At 39.2% G+C, this 18,111-nt stretch overlaps 1 pseudogene; it reads left to right on the top strand.

Moving 5' to 3' along the window:
- LOC131795834 (fibroblast growth factor receptor 3-like) overlaps positions 1-18,111 on the top strand; it is a 47,071-nt pseudogene that overhangs the window by 22,183 nt on the left and 6,777 nt on the right.

The following is an 18,111-nucleotide window of genomic DNA, read 5'->3' as shown; positions in this document are numbered from 1 at the left end:
CTCTGATCCTTCGAGTGGACGCCTCAGACTATAGCCTGGGAGCTTCTCTCTTACAGCCTATCATACTACACAATAGCAGTGCCCTTGACAAGTCTTCTCTACGACCCACTGCGTACAGCAGAAGGCCTAACCACTACCGAGCAGCGCTATGCGCAACTCGAAAAAGAGCGCCTGGCTATTGTCGCAGCCTTCAGAAAAATTCCGGTAATGGCTTTTGGGAAAATCCAACACAGAGTCCATATAGACCACCAACCACTTCAGCCAATCTTCAAGAAGGACCTTGCTCATCGCCTAAACAGCTGTAGAAGATGACGCTTTTCCTACAGCGTCACAACTTTACTGTTGTGTACAGAAAAGATTCTTTCTTGCAGACACCCTATCCAGAGCCTCCTGTCAAGACGAAGCCTTCAACCCATCCATGCCAGACACCATCCATGTGTTTCACGTTCATCTTGCTCGCTTGGACCTCACCTCACCGGCCCTCACCGATACCATTTGCGAGCAACTATGCAGTGCCACATCATTATGCCCTGACATGCACTTGCTGCAGCATTACACCCTCCACGGTTGGCCACCTGCTAAGAAGCTCCCACACCATCAACTCCAAGCACTCTGGCACTTTCGTGAAGAACTCAGCATTGCAAATAGTATTCTTCTTAACTCTACTCGCGCCATCGTCCCTACCTCTCTCAGACCAAGCATGCTGAGCAAAATCCACCACTGCCATGGAGGAGCAGAACACTGCCTTCGTTTCGCTCGAGATGCAATTTTCTGGCCCAACATGCATATTGCCAGCCATGCCCTAGTATGGAAAGCAAGCTGCCACTGAGCCTATACTATCCCATCCTGTCCCTACACGACCTTGGCAGTTCATCCCGCAAGATATACTTGAGTTCCAACAGAAGCAGTACCTAGTCACCGTAGACCATTACAGTGATTTCTATGAATTGGACCAGCTGATAAACACTCAATCCACCACCATCGTCGTGCTCACCATAGCCCACTTTGCCGGCCACGGCGTCCCATTACGTTGTATGACAGGCAATGCCCCGAACGCCAAATAAGTTTAATGACAACGAACTTTATTAGAAAGTGGGCTAACAAAGTACAACCTCACAAGAGCACTCCATATCCTCAGTGCCTCGCTTATGGAGCATTTTTCTTCTTGTTCATGTTATTATCTTTTTATTTTTGAACAATGATTCACATTAATTTTGTCTTGGATGTCACATACATTATTTGTTTGTATTTGTATATATAATTTTTTTTGACAAGGGGGGGGTGTCATGTCACCGTTGCGTTACTCGCGCATGATTACATCACATTCTAAAGTTCCGGTACCAACGCGCACTCTGGGGTGTGATTAAAAATCATCACGGCTGCCCATGTATTTATTCTTCGTTAATCTAGATAGCATACTGCTTTACAAACACTTATATTTTTCATCTCTTTTATTTCTAAGTGTATGAATAAGCTCTTTAAGGTCAGAAATCCCATTCCATAAGTTGGCTATTTTATCATTGAATTTTATAATGAGTGCTTTCCTTTGAGCGGTTGCCTATTTACGTGTTTGTTCGTACGAGCTGAGAGTTCGTAGTTAACCCTTTTTCTTTGCCTCTCTAGCCCTCTTCTGTGAAAGCTAGAACACTAAACTTGCTGAGCTTGTTGTTTATTTCTTTTACTTCTCTATCGTAGATTATGCCCGGCGCGATGTGGAAATAGCTGTAGAGACTGATGTACTTTATCTTCCTGTTACAGCAAATGTCCTTTTGAATCAAACCCGTGTTTACTAAGAAATAAGGTCAGTTGAGATAAATGCTTAAGTAAACAAGGCTTAGTGTGACATCTTGTTTGGGAAAACGAAACTGTGAAATATGTTACAGGTGAGGAATACAAGGGGAATGCCGCTCTTAATAAAGTTTGTCTTCCTTTCAAAGCTGAGTATTGTCGAAATCGACTGTTTTAGTAGTCTTTAATTTTCTGCCGTTTGGCCTAGGCTCGTACTTACAGGTTAGTAAACAGGTTTACAGCAAGAGATGGGAGTTGTTGATGTATACTTGATGTATAATGTAAAGTAATTGATACTAACACAACTTCTCTTTTTCACTAGACTAATTCTGCAGAAGACCAACTAATAACCAGGCTAAATGTAAAGTCTGGAGAAACTGCTAAAGTTCTTTGTGTTGTGCCTGCAGTCTGCACTTGACTATGGACTTATTGATTAGTGTCTATTGCAAAAAATGAGTTTTGTAACAAATGATCCTAATATATTTCTGTATATTTGAAGAGAAATCATCAGATTTAATAATGTAATATACACATTAGAGATTTAGGTGTTGTCACTTGACTGCCCTTTTTTCCTTGCTAATTGCACATGTATAAAAAGCTAAAGCAGGATAGATGACACGTACAAATAAAATTCTGAAGGAGCAAAACAGGTTGCATCATTCTATCCATACATTTAAACCACTTATTGATTGTACCTGGCAAACTAATTTAGCTTTAGTGCGTGAAAGATCTTTATCATTTCGTATTTAGACTCATATTTTACCGCTCAGTCATCTTCAGTACGCTGTATCTTTGCAACTACTGACCCTTTTCATTCAAGCAATGGTTTATTTAACAGCATGATTACATATTGCTCTTTGTCTGTTTACTCCCTTTTGAAGACATTTTTGTTTCATTCAATTTTCTTACCATTCATAAAATTGGACCAAAGATTCTGAGTGTACATGTAGATGATGTAATGGACATAAAATATGTGCAGCATATGTTGTTTGCAAATCTTTATTACTAGTTATACCAGTTGAATTAGTAAAGATATTGTTTTGCATATGACTCTAATAATATCTGGTGTTGCTGAAAGGGTTATGCATGGTGTCTGTGATGGAGAAAGTTGTTACACAGAAAAGTCATAGTTAGCGTCATTGTTTTGTTACTGGTGTGATATGTGGTGTTGTTGCATGTGGAGTAAAATTTTTTTTGTTGTTGCTTTGTTACAAATGATGATGATAAATGTAATTATAATATGACTGGATAGGGTAACAATTTGGTAAATTAAGAGAAAACGAAATATGCATGTTAATTCATAGGGTTATCATTTATGGTGCTGTACAGTGAAATTCTATGACATTGTTGATATTTGTCTTTCATGTTAAGTGTGTGTTGGAAATTCTGTTTATTTATCTATGGTGTTAGGTCATGTGGTTATTGATTGTAACAATAAAGATCTAATTGTTCTGTTTTTGTAACATTCTTTTAACTTTTATTCGATGCTGCTGATAGATATCTAAAACAGCAGATTTCATTCAACTGTCACTCAGTTGCCATCGTCATGGCCACAACCCTTTCTTTCTCCTCCTTCCCTCTCTCTCCTCCGTGTCATGGTGTTTTTCAAAGGAATTGCTATAATTATCGAGCCTGTTATTCCTGTAAAAGGCTTGTCTGCATGTCTTCTTTAGCGGAAGCTAAGTTCCTTAAATATTCTTAAAAACAAATTTTCCTTGATGTGTTTTCCTTCTCTGACAGGTAACCTTGCTTTGCAGTCATGATATCCAGTTGTCCTTTTGCATGTCTTAAAAAAGGGAGGATGACAGAAACTGCTTATGGTTTTCTTTTATTTTTTTATCAATCCTTCCCTAGTTTTGCTTCGGGGTGTCAGAAGTCCTACCTCTGATGTGTTGCAGCTTGGCTACAGTGTAGGGATAACCTTGTTGCAGTTTGATCTCTCTCTTGCTACTGTCTTTCTACTGCAAGACAGTAGCAAGAGAGAAGTCAGACGTTTTGATAAGAGAGAAGTCAGACATCCTGTTCTCCTTTTCCATGTCTTAAAAAAAGGGGTGGGTGACAGAAACTTCTTATGGTGCTTTTTTTTACCAATCCTTCCCTAGTTTTGCTTCGAGGTCTCAGAAGTCCTACCTCTGTTGTGTTGCAGCTTGGCTACAGTGTGGTAATAGCCTTGTTGCGGTCTGACTTCTCTCTTGCAACCGTCTTGCAGTTTCCAGACAGACGGGGTCTGTTTGGAAACTATCAACATGAGAATAAAGGTAGAGACAGACCGGCACGGACTCCCATGTGGCGTTTGTGGTCGCGTCGCATTATCACCTTCAAATTATATTTTTGCACTTACAAGCGTATCTCAATAAGTTCATTGAAAACCCTACAGCATCGCTAAATACTAAATTAATGAGCTTACCATAACCAAATGTTAGCTTGAAAATTCAAAGTAATTATAGAGAAAGGTAGAAATATAGACTGCAGCACTGTCTTGCATATTTTGTTAAATGATCCAAACATGTCGTCTATGGTTGTTTATCAAATGTTTTTGCTTACAACATTGTTAGAGGTGGATGGTGGCTGGAGTGAGTGGAACTCCTGGAGTAACTGTACTAAGGCAGTTGGTGGTATACAAACAAGAAAGAGAGAATGCACCAATCCGGAACCAGCATATGGTGGGAAACACTGCGATGGGACCGGTGCACTCCTGAGAGGATGTAGCAACATGTCCAGTTGCCGTGAAGGTAACATAAAAATTGCAGCTTTTTTAATTTCAGTGGCTAAAAACTTCTTTGTTGAAACAAAAATAAACAAATACAGGAATAACAGTTAGAACAAACACAAATGAACGGAACTTCTGAGTTTGAACTTTAATCACATAATTATTCAGGCCAAGTATGTGAAATGCACAAATTATTAAGAGTCATTATAAGCCAGAAATCCTTCATAATTGCAAACTCTGTACATATACGGAATACACCATGCTCTTTTTGAAAGAGCAGTTAATTTAGCGTTAACAACTGAGTTGAAAACGTAAATTGGCCACCATAAAGAGTAAAAAAGCTGACGTTTCGAGCGTTAGCCCTTCGTCAGAGCGATTTGAGGAATTGTGGGTTGTTTGTGGCTTTATATGCAGCATGACGTCTAGACATCAAAATTTCAATTGACGACAACGATTTATGCACTAGTGTTTACTACAAACCTAAAGATTCACACAGTTACTTGTTGTATTTATCTTCACATCTATCGCACGTTAAGAATTCCATACCCTTTTCACAGTTTCTCAGACTTCGTTGTTTATGTAGTGACGACTCTAATTTTTCCGACAGTTTTTCGATAAACGTGGCTATCCTGTTTCTGTCGTTCAAGCGGGCCATCACCGTGCCCAACAAATTGATCGACAGTCAGCACCACAAACGACTGAGAAGGAAAACAATGCGGACTGCATTCCATCCACTCTCACATTTCACCCTCACAACCACGCGGTTAAATCTATCATTTTTAAAAACTTTAAATTACTCCAAAACGATTCAAAGACTGATGCTATCTTTTCGCAACCCCCACTTATTTCATTCAAACGTGACAAAAACATAGGAAACTATTTGGTCAGATGTTCATTTCAAACCAATGACCAATCTGGAACTTTCAAATGCGCTCACTCACGATGCAAAACTTGTCCTTTCATTCATAACGTAGAGAAAATATCAGGACCCAAGAGATCAATTTAGATCACTGATCACTTTACGTGTACCTCCGCCAACGTCATTTACTGCATAACTTGCACTTATTGCAATAAGTTATACATTGGTGAAACAGTTAGACGAATAGGTGACCGATTCCGAGAACACCTTCGCGACGTGGAAAGAAATGACAAGGACGCATCCAAACCAGTCGCTGAACACTTAAATCTCCCTAATCATTCTAAACAACATATGGCGGTCTGCGGCCTTTCCTTACATCTAGGCAGTTTGGAAAGTCGCAAAATACTAGAACAAAAATTTATATTCCAAATCGGCACTCTTAATCCCAACGGTGTCCACGAGCGCTTTTCATTCCACTAATTTATTCCTGTTTTCTCGTCACCATATTCCCACCAATAGCGTAGCTCCATTTGCTGCATATAAACCCACACGCAACCCACCATTCCTCCAATCGCTCTAATGAGGGGCTAGAGCTCTAAACGTCAGCTATTTTATTCTTGGCCAATGACGGTGGTCAATTTACGTTTTCAACTCAGTTGTTAACACTAAATTACCTGCTCTACTCTCCCACCGACGCAGCACCACAGTTTCCTTAGAAACTTACCCCCTTTATTAATTTGACAAGAAACATGTTTAATAATGCGAGGGTCTCAGATATTAAATAACGTTTTGGCATTGACCTTCTGGTAAAGAAAATCAAGTTAGCTACACAGGAAATTCTTCCACCACAGAACTGAAAATAAAATTCTCAACAATGCTAGGACCTCTGTTTCTAGGTAATTATATGGGAACATCATCAACACAAGAATTTACACAAGCTGAAGTAGTCCACGCTGTTTATTTTTATCCTTATTTATCAGTTTTTTTTGCTGAATATTTTGAAGGATTTCCCCTGCGTTTTGAAACAAAGGGGAACCCATCTGTCGGTACAATGGAGATATTCTCAAATAGCAGCTGGCAAACGCTTTGTACCAGTCAATGGGATGAAGCAGATAAAAATTCAGTCTGCATGGCCATGGGCTACTATAACAACGGTGTTTATGCTAATGACACATGGTACGCAGAACGTAGCAATGCTTCAATGTCCACCCACTACAACTGTACAATTCCGACCACATGTCAAAAGAACGTGGTAAAGAAACAACAAGTCTGCGAAGGTAATCATGAACTGCACTCATGTAATATCCACATAATTTCCAAAGATGGTAACTTGATAGATTTACTCACACTCCAGAGATGAAAACTTTCCCGAGAACAATGATTGTGCGTCTTCGGGTATCTTTTTGGTTCTAAAAAGGTTTCTAACGCTAAAAATTGTTTCTACTGTTTACATCCTAAGACGTTTGCGCAGTCATGCATTTGAGTTTCATGAACTTCACAACCTCCAAACCCTCCATTAAGTTTCCTTGAAACTATTGCATCCTTCTAGTTTCCCTTTTCTCTCTCTTTCGTGCAATTGGGGAATTTCACAATTTTTTACTCTACTTATACTGAACTAAACGTCTTTTTCTCGATTTTTCCTTGAGAAATGCTTTAAAAATGACGTTCTAGCTTAAAATATAAATCACCCCATTGTGTTCTCTGAAAGAAAACGTTTTAAGCCGGCTAAGAAAACACGTCTTAAATGTTCTAAAATTTTTCCCAAAAAAATCTGGTTTGTCTTATTTTAGGGTAAATGATGAGTTTTACAATTTGAAGCACAGTCACGAAGCAATGTAAAAGAGGTCCGTCGGAAACATCGCAGCAGGGAAACTATGAAAACATCGTGATTCACATCTGACAACAAACGATAATTTGCACCTAGAATTTCACTTAAACAAAACACTTAGACTGGCATGAACTATTCATCATTTTGTGATTTATAGGCATTCTTGTTTCTTGATAATAAGTGTTTTCCATTCTTATAAATTCGACTTTTTGTTATTTCATAAGTTCCTGTTCGCTTGAAAGGCGCAAATGTGGAGTATGGAGGAAGAGTGGAAGTATTTTACAAGGGGAAATGGGCGAAGATATGCAGGAATGGGTGGGATTTCAGTGATGTCAAAGTTATTTGTCGTCAACTTGGCTTTGAAGAGGCTTTGGCGGAATTTATTGGGTCAGAAGTAAAGGATGAGGGAATACCTTTTGCAATGTCTGATGTCTCTTGCACCGGAGAGGAGTCAGAACTTGCATCATGCGATCGCGTTGATGGAAAGTTAAATATTCCACTTCAATGTCAATCGGATGGCGAGGGTTCTCAAGCGTTGTGTCAACCAAGTAAGCAACTAAATGTTTAGGCCTGACTAGTGATTCTGGTTTTCGTGGTTGTCTTTTTCTTCCCATTGACCTTCTAAAGTGGAGGAAAATCAGAGTAAATTGAGATACACAGATGACCAGAAGACCATTTCTAAAAACATTCTGGTAAAGTACGACTCGCGGACAAGCATATATCTGTTCGCAGATTTTACGCTTTAGATAGTGACATGACTTTGACTGGGGATGACATGACTTGGTTTAGGGTGACATGAATTGGCTTAAAATGACTTAGATGATTTCGATTTCTTCAACTTAGTTGATAATATAAATTTGCCTCCGTAAAGAGTTTCAGAGCTGAAATTCAAACGTTAGCCCTTCGTCAGAGCGGGTGCTATACTTCCCCACAGACGCAGCACCACAGTTTCTTAAGAAATTTACCCTTCTTATAGATGATTCAGTTTGGTCTTGAGGTGGAATAACGTTAGCTAAGGTGTACATGACTGTCAAGAAGGTAATATGACTGCTTATACGATTATCTGACTTCAGTTAAAGGTTACCTTTTTTTTAATGGGTTTCATAACTTCTTTGGATGCAATATTATTCTGTTCAAAGGTTACATTACTTTAATAACGGCTAACATGATTTTGTTTGGAGTAATGTAACTTAGTTTTGAGTACGACAAAGTTCAAAACATTTCTCAATGTAAGTATTAGGACAGGTAAAGATATGCATCTTTTGTATCCCTTGTAGTGTTAATTACAAAAAAATTTTACTTATTTTGACAACATCTAAATTGAACCATTTTTTTTTTTTTTGCAGAGAACAAGAAAGTGTTGAAAAGAGATGAACTCTATTTTGAGATTGGTAGCACAGAAAGGCTTCATTGTTCTATACACAATAACACCAATCATGCTAGATGGGTCATTAATAGGCGAAAGCTTGAAATAACAAACTCTTCTTCTCAAAGGATCAGGGCTGAAGACAATGGTGATCTGGTCATTGATGACGTGCAACTGTCTGATGGAGGAATATATGAATGCCAGAGATTGGAACATGTTCAATATTACATTGTCTACATTAATGGTATGAAAACACATATTTTTATCTTGTAGAAATAGGCTTAACATGCAGGACAATGTCATGTAAGACAAGTACACTTCTGACCTTTCAAAAGTGTAGCTATAATATTAGTGCTTTTCATTACTCCTTTCAAAAGCAAGATTTACTGAGAAGACGCTGGGCCAGCAAACCTTAACTGCGTACACGTCTGGCATTATAAGCTGTAGTGCTGATGGAACACCAAGTCCACAGATTTCTTGGAGTAAGCAAGGAGGAAAGTCCTTAGATCCGATGCGATTCACTCAAGTATCCAACGGCAGCCTGCGTATTAGTTATGTAAAGCCTGAAGACGATGGAACATTCATCTGTGCCATGAAACAAACTAAAGGACCACAGAGGGTCACAAGCAAAGATAAACACATACGAGTGAGAGTTATGAGTGACCAATGAGATAATATATAGAGAGTCATCAAGTCAGTTCTTCAAATGTGATTAATTTAATTTACTCAATTTCAAAACCTTTTCGCTGTTCATATCCGCAGCCATGTGAGGCGACATTTTATCGTGAATACGTTTGTTGATTTTAGTTGTCTGAAAGTAGGGTGCCATGTTAAAAAATTATACTTACGTTATTTGTCAACAGTGTAGTTTCCTCGTCATAACTCATAGTAAGTCCCCTTTGATGAAGTTTATAGTTTCTTTTCAAACTGATAATGTGCTTAAATCAACTTCGGTTGGTCGTGGTGACAAATTCACTTTCTGAATGCAGTATAATCGTTTGTCTCGCCATGAAGTCACTTTGGATATGGATCGCGACTTTTTGACTGAATATTGTGTCTTCGTACTATAAGGTCGGTAGATATGCATGACCTTATGAAACTCTCTGTTTGGCTGTGATTGGCTGGAATCCCACATAGGCTTCGATTGGCACACTTTGACCAAATGTTCTTTCGGAGTGTACTGTCGCAAAGTTATCCTATTTTTTTTTTGTTGTGGTCAGCATCCATGTTTCTGGGATGTCTACCTCAATGTCCAATTTATGTTGTAATAGGCGAAGTCTTGTGGATGACCTCTTTTACCCTGCGTGTCTAATAATAGGATCACAATAAATGTACTCTACTTCAGTCCAGAGCAAGTGGTCACCAGGTGTCTTTTGAAACTACAGAGGCCTTTGTCTTAGCATGTCGTTTCTCGATCTGCCTTATTACTCGTTTAACCTTACTTGCATAGGTCTGCCTTTCCGCTAATTTAAACTTTAGCGTACTCATAGGGAATCTTGCAAACTACGGGCTCTTGTTTTTTTGCAGTGCTATTGATGGCGAGTATTTTGTTACTATTTGTAACATCAGTTAAGTGAATAGAATGCTTCCGGTTCTTCAAATGCTGTAGCAAGCTATCAGCGTGTTCGCGAACCAAGATTATGAATGTGTCATATACATAGCGTTTCCAGATCCTTCGCTGGTAGGATATCGATTGCTCCTATAACTCTCTATGTGGAGATCAGCAATAACGGCGGAGACCATACTCCCCATGCATGGTTGCGCCTTCTGTCTTTCGTAAATTTGTCCGAGATCATAGGAGTATGTAGACCTCAATACGAAGTTCGAAAGGTCCGAGATCTGAGAAACGATTATACTTCATATAAGGCGCTAGTGTCATTATCAAATGTTCGTTTATTTACGGTGTCTAATGTGATCAGTGTAAATGATACTGGAATACCTCCTATTTTCCAAGGACATGTCATTTATTTACCTCTTAGTTCGACCAGAAGTGGTTATTTCTGGAGCACGCAATCTCATCATAGAAGGAAACAGTGTGAACTTGACGTGTGAAGTTGTGACGGGTCGCCCTGAACCTCAGATCACCTGGCTCAAGAATAATACATTGCAAGGAAATAGTTTGTCTCTCTTCTTTCCCGAGATAACAAAGAAGAACGAAGGGCGGTACACTTGTAAGGCAGAGAATGCAGCAGGCTTTTTCAACAAAGACGTTAACATTTCTGTAAAGGGTGTGTTCGTAAAGCTCACAACCGTATTATAAATCAATCATGCATCTGATAGGTCTACGGAGTGCGGAACAATAGTCAGTGGGCCCGACTCTACATTAAGGGGTCTGGGTCTGGGTCTGAGCTAAGGGTAAGGTGATTGCAGAAAACTATCAGAAAAATGAAAAAAATGCAAGGGCTTTCAGCTATTACCTGCGACTGGTCCACCAGTGAGGACCAGGTCCTGAATGAATAATTTTCCAGACCGCCTCATAAGTTATTTATTGCGAAGAACTGGAAAATCTTTACAATTGCTCCTTTGTTCCCGCTCTAAAAATTTGATGACTTCATGGTTAAATTATTAATATAACCTGACTGACATGGCTTTTGGAAGCATTTGTTTTCATTTTCATCATGTTCTTCTTCTTCATTTTAATTGTTATTTATTCTTTTTATTATTTTGTTTTCTTTTTGCGAGCGGGGGGGGGGGGGGGGGTGGGGTAGCTTCTAATTTTGTAATTTGTGTTTACGTGCTTACTTTGCAGTTCCACCCCGTGTTAGTAACGAGTTCAGAAATCTCACCATTGCATTTAACTCCACATTTACAAAAGAGTGTTATTTGAGAGGAGATCCACCAGTATCTGTCAACTGGACCAAAGATGGAGTGCTAATTAGTAAAAACAACACCCTGGTTATTAGACGAGCGACGCTTAAAGATAAAGGCAATTATGAATGTACTGCTAAAAATGATTATGGTGAAGAAAAAACTTCCTTCTGGATCGATGTGACAGGTAAACTCTATATTGCTGTTTACGTCATTTATCAAACTTGTAACTTAACAAAGCGTTTGTTTTTAAAGTTTAAGCCAAATTTAAATAGACCTATTTTTTCTCTCTTTTCATCCATTTCCTTTAAAATATCGAAGACCAAGGAACTAAGGAGTCATGATGTTATTATAAATTTTCATTAGTGAAACAATAAATGTAACTTAATGTAACTTAACTAATAAATGTAACTTAAAAAAAATATTTGCAAATAGATTAAAACTATTTTTCAGTTAGAGACGAAACAAATATGGGTCACCTTACCCATTTACATGAAATTACCTTGCATTGCTCTGTGAAATTCAGGTATTTCGTCTTTAAGAGCAGGTGTAAATCATGAGTTAAACAGTATGCCAAGCTATTCCAAAGCTATTCCAAACAACCGGAATTTTATAAGTACTTTTACGACCGTCGAGATTTTTCTAATGGCCACATATTTATCTGACACAATTAGCTAAGCAAGTGCCACGAGCTATGAAAAGTTTCAACACTTTGTGGTATTACATTGGTGGATCAGTGGCGGCAGCGATTGTCATTTTGCTAATTGCCTGGTATTTCTGCAAGCGTCGGACAGGTGACGTCCATTTTCTGTGTTATTTCAGATTTCTTTGTTTCAAGTAAAAGAAGGAAATGTGTAATCTTATTTGACAAGTCTACTGAGGGGGGGGGGGGGTGGGAAACACTGAGCAAATAGTCTAGGAGTAGAGATATTTTTATAAGAATTATTCGCGTGCCGCCAAAAAATGCTAATTGCAGAGTTTTTTTACATATGTATATGGTATCATCATTATCATTTCCATTATTTTTAACGGTGTTTTGAAATTAATTATAAATTCAGCAAATATCACGTCCCTCTTAATTAGTGCAAATTCAAATTATGCTGCCATCACACAGAAATTTGATTAGAATATTCGATTTAATCAATTAATGCAAAGTTTTACCTTCTTTATGCCCTTTATGCCCCAGCTATGGCTCTGTAAGTCAACCATTTTATCTTTTATTCGTCAAATTCATCCCGAAAAAAAAATTCCCCATTGCATGATGACGATAACAAAAATCATATCGCAGTGACTTTAATTTTATCGTGCTTATGATGCATTATTAACATTCATCAAGTGTTGTTAGAATCAGCTTCATTAGTTCCTTTGTTTAATTTTTTTTATCTCGTTATTATCTTCCATCTATTTTCGGTTAGATTTATCCATAGATTTAGTACTTTAAAAAAATTGAAATGCACTAACAATTTTCTGATTTAAAAACCAATTGTTTCTCGTTTGATTTCAACTTCATCCGATCGACAAAGTGTATTTAAATAACAATAATTACTAATATGTTTTGTTATAATTTTTTTCTTGGTTTAGTAAAAACATTGTTTTCTCACTATCGGCAGGAGAGATTATCTCGCCAATCATGTTATCCTTGCAAATCAATCTTTTACCCTCTGATTTCTCTTTTCTTTTCATCACTTTTCTTTGTTTTGAACCTGAAAGTATACAATGTTGACTTCCCATATTTAGTCCTGACCAAGAGCAGGCAATTAAGATGGAGCCAGATAAAGATGAATGCAGAGGCAGATAAGTGGGAGGTTGCGGTCAACCGTGTCCTGCTACAAGACGTCATTGGACGAGGGGCGTTCGGAGCCGTGTGGAGAGCTCTCCTGAGTTCACCAAATGGACAACCTGGAAATCGGACGGTGGCTGCTAAGTGTTTCACGCGTAAGCCTCCTTCAATTTGTTCTATTATACATATGTTGATCTCAGGGGTGGTTACAAAAATGTTTCATTTGGGGAGAGAGGGGGAGGGAAGGGGTGATCCAAAATTACTTCTCGACCAACGCACACCCCCCCTCTTCTTCACTCAAGGTTACGCGCGGGAAAAAAAAAAGGTGGGAAAGGAGCAAACAAACAAAGAAGATAATCAACTAGTTTGGTCGTAAAAGTGGTCCTGCAATAATTCTTGTTTCCAACAAGTAGTGTAACAGGTTACAGGCATGGGTTAGAAGGGGGTTAGTATGGGTTAGTATCTGCAACACTCCCGCCCGGGGGGGGGAAAGGAATGTTGCGGATACGCTGAATCCTCCCCCTCTTTTTTCCTTTGGACCAATTCCCCTCTTACTAGTGACCGATTATCCCGGGTTGAAGTTGGCAGTCTAACAGACTGACTACACGGTGCTTTTCGCTGGTAAAAGACATTTACCGAACAAAAGATGTGAAGCATCTGCAGTGATTGGGGTAATAACAGAGTCACCTTGCAATAATGGCGGGCTATCGATGTTGTCTGATATTCTTGGCTTGGCTACTTATCACAATTGTCCTACACTCTCTAAAACCTAACCGTGGTTTCGATAAGACGTCCTGCAGTATCGCTGTGTCGACGGGTTTGGATATTAAGCAGTATCCAACACGAAATTCTGGTCTGACTCGGAGGTTCCTACGTGAAGCACTTGTGCCGCCATCTTTGAAATGTATGGCCGCACTGAAATTTGCAAATATCAAAATGTCTGTGCAACTTACATGGTTCTGTTAGCAAGAGATATACAGGAGAATCCAGGGCCGGTGACGGATGCTTCTGCTGTTTGCACTAAAGGATGCCGAAAGAATCAGATGGCGATACAATGCAATTCATGCGACAAGTGGTTTCATGCTAAGTTCACAGTATGAAGAGAACGGAATATGATAAACTTTGCGAACCTTCTCTGGCTTGGGAATGCATAACTTGTTTATCACCTGGCTTTGATACACCGGTCCGCAAGTCACATAAAACAACTAACACAGGAGTAAAAGAAGGAAAGCCCAGTGTAAGGATAAATAAAGATCTTCATGCAAATCTTAAGAAGAGAGGAATGAAATTTGCTCATGTAAATATTGCAACTTTGCCGGGACACTATGCAAACGCCGAAGTACTAAAGGAGAAAGCAGCATTGGATGTGTTTGTGGTAACAGAATCGCGTCTGGATTGTACATTGCTCGATAGTAAGATATGTCCTTCGGGTTATACTTGCTACAGAAAAGATAGAAATCGAAATGGAAGTGGTTGCGCCGTTTTTGTAAGGAGCAAATGGCCAAGCAAGCGGAGAAGTGACTTAGAATCTGACTGTTTAGAAATGGTATGCGTAGAAATATGTCCAGAAAAGGCTAAGAACACGATATTTGCTGTGATGTATAAACCACCAAGTATGAATCAAGAGAAATTTATCTTAGGCCTGGAACAGGAGTTTCTCGCTAAATTGGACGACGAAATGGTAAAGGATTTGATAATTATGGGAGATTTCAACGCGGATGTTATTGCCCTGAAACCATGCAAATATACCAGAAAATTAATGCAAACGACTCGTCTCCATGGTCTGAGTCAACTCGTCAGAGCCCACGCGCGTGACGGAATTCACAAGTACGGCAATTGATCTTGTGTTTGTTAATAGCACTCACCGTATTGTCTCGCATGGAGTCCAGGAATTCATTGATCAGTGATCATTCTGTAATTTCGTAGTAAAGAAAACCGGAGTTTGCAAAGCTCACTTGGAAATCCGCGACGTAAGATCTTTTAAACATTACAATAAAAACCATTTTCGGAGAGACATTGCTAGCGTTCCCTGGAGTGTTATAGAGTCTTTGACGATATTAATGATGCTGTAGTCGCCTGGAATAATCTTTTTGTTGATGTTGCAAACCAGCATGCTCCTTTAAAGAGAATTAGAACAAAACATGCGTCTAAACTTTGGATCACTAGTGATCTTAAAGAACTGATGGCTGAAAGAGACTATGCATTAAGAGTTGCGAAGAGATCTGGCAATCAGGAACAGTGGAATGAGTATCGTAGATTGAAAAACTTTACGAACAGAAAGATAAAATCAGCGGAGGCATTGCACTACAAAAATCTAATTGAGTCAGCTGAGAATCCTAAGGACATGTGGCGCTCGCTAAACTCCGTGATTGGTTCTAATAACCAGGGGGCTCTCCCTTTTCAAGTACATAACAGGAAACGTTTAGTATCGGAGCCAGAAAGCGTAGCAACAAAATTCAACAAGTTTTTTGCTGCCATTGGCAGCAAAGTTACTGATCGATTGCGCCCTGTGAGTAAGGACGCATGGAAGAAATATGAAACAGTGAAAGAAGCAAACAAGCAGAGTGATATCAAATCCACCTTGGACTTTCAACGGGTTGAACAGAACACTGTTCAAAGCATTTTGCATTCTTTGAAAGTTAATAAGGCAGCTGGACTTGACAGAATTCCAGCAAGGCTGCTAAAAGATGCTGAGGCGGAGCTTGCTCCGTCAATCACCTATCTTGTGAACAAATCAATTAGCGATGGTATTGTCCCTGATCTGTGGAAAGTTGCACGTGTTACTCCTTTATACAAGTCTGATGCTAAACTGCAAGTTGAGAACTATCGGCCTATCTCTGTGCGCCAGTATTGAGTAAAGTCGTAGAAAGAGTGGTGCATTCCCAGTTGAATGCCCATCTACATCAGCTAGATTTTCTGTATCAACACCAGTATGGCTTTAGGCGTGGGCATAGCACTGAACAAGCTATCACACTATTGAACAACTGGGTTCTTCAATCTATGGACAAAGGTAAAGTAACTGGTCTACTGTTTGTCGATATCTCCAAGGCGTTTGACTCTCTGAACCACAAAGTGCTACTACGCAAGCTCGAGCATTTAGGACTGTCTGAAAGACCTTTAAGATGGTTCAGATCATATCTTGCTCATAGACGTGTTTTGATAAACGGAGAATTATCAGAGTTACATACCATCACACTTGGCGTGCCACAAGGTAGCATTTTGGGTCCCTTGCTATTTAATATGTACATTAATAGCCTGCCAAACGCTGTTAAAGAGACCCGGATGATTTTGTATGCAGATGACGCTGTTCTCTTTTGTGACGCATCAACACTTCAAGAACTTCAAATTGCTCTGGAACGTGAATTCACTGAAATCAGTAACTGGTACACTGATAACAGGTTGACTATAAATGTCAAGAAGACCAAATTTATGCTGAAAATCAGAAATGGAAAAATTGCAAAGTTTTCAGAACAAATTTGCGAAGAAAATTAAATTAGGCAAGATGTCTTCTTCAGAAGCTCTGAAGTGTCTGAATTGGCTCCCTCTGGCTGGAAGACGTCTATTTCATCGTTGTACCACCGTAGAAAATGCAATCAAAGGAGACATTCCGCAACATTTTGAAAGTTTTAAATCGACGTTGAGAAGTTCGCATGGCTACAACACTAGAAATGGCTACTTACCTAGACTGCCTAAACCTAAAACGGAATTCGGAAAGAGGGTGTCCTACTTCCGTTTTACAAATGACTGGATGTCCCTCCCAGTATTTTTAAGAAGGCCAATGCCATGCACAATTTTTAAGGAAAACCTTACAAGATTCTTAATGAATAAATATTTTAAATAATGGATAAAAATTTTTAGATATACGCCGTATATTTTATATTTTAGACCTCCCTGAAAACCACGTGTTTACGTGACGGGCGCTTCCTCCTCAAAGATTGTTTATTATTATTATTATTATTATTATTATTATTATTATAATGATGGTAAAACTAAAGAAAGAAAGAGGTATTGGTAGGATTTAAACCACAACTGGTTCCGATTCGGCCTTTATACTCACAGTCAACTTAACCGTGGCCGAGGTCAGTGAGTTGGGCAATCTGCTAGCTGCGAAAATTATCATCCAAACGGTTATAAGAAGATGCGAGATTTGTAACTCTGCCGGATTCTTTCTGGCTTGAACTTGCATGGAACAAATGTATTAATCAGAATGTGTCTCTATCAATGTATACTTTTGTTGTAGCCACTGCTGGAGAGGAAGGAAGGAAATGTTTGATGAGAGAAATTGAGCTGGGGAAACTTATAGGTGAAAACGTTTCGCCAAACATTGTAAAGTTCATGGGCTGCGTTACGACTGAAAGTAAGTACTAAGCGTACAGCATCTTTTTTAGGTATGTGTTATTAACGATACTACAAATGCTGAATGAACCTCTTAGGACCTCTTAACATGAGTTCCGTAACTAGGATGTTGATGGAGCCAAGTTTGTCTTTTTCTTGGTGGCAACCACACTGTTTTTCTTTGAGAGCATGTATCCATCAACAGTTCATCAAGATCCGGTCGGATAGCTTTAAATCTCGTTAACGGGGCCAGCCGGCTTTCTCCCTTTAACCTATAGTAAGTTTTTGAAAGTAAATTCTGATGAAGGTAGATCCTAAAACAATGAGTCCTTCTTTTAAGCTAAACTGCTCTATGAAGAAAGCAATCAGCAATTTTATATTTGATATACAGTAAGGAGCCTTGACATGGGGTTTATTTGCTTTTTCTTTTGTTTTACGTCACTCAAGCTCACCCCATACTCATCATGGAGTACTTGCCATGTGGTGATCTACTTGGCTACCTGAGAAAATGCCGAGGAGTGAGGGATCGGTACTATCTTGGTGAGGGAAGAGCTCAGGATTTGACCAACTACGATCTCGTGTTGTTTGCCAAACAAATCGCCGCCGGCATGGTGTTCCTTGGAACGCGAGGGGTAAG

The sequence above is a fragment of the Pocillopora verrucosa genome, chromosome 11 (genome assembly GCF_036669915.1).
Source record: "Pocillopora verrucosa isolate sample1 chromosome 11, ASM3666991v2, whole genome shotgun sequence".
Taxonomy (NCBI): domain Eukaryota; kingdom Metazoa; phylum Cnidaria; class Anthozoa; order Scleractinia; family Pocilloporidae; genus Pocillopora; species Pocillopora verrucosa.
Note: the sequence above shows the minus strand (reverse complement) of the source record. Positions and strands in the feature narration are given on the sequence as shown.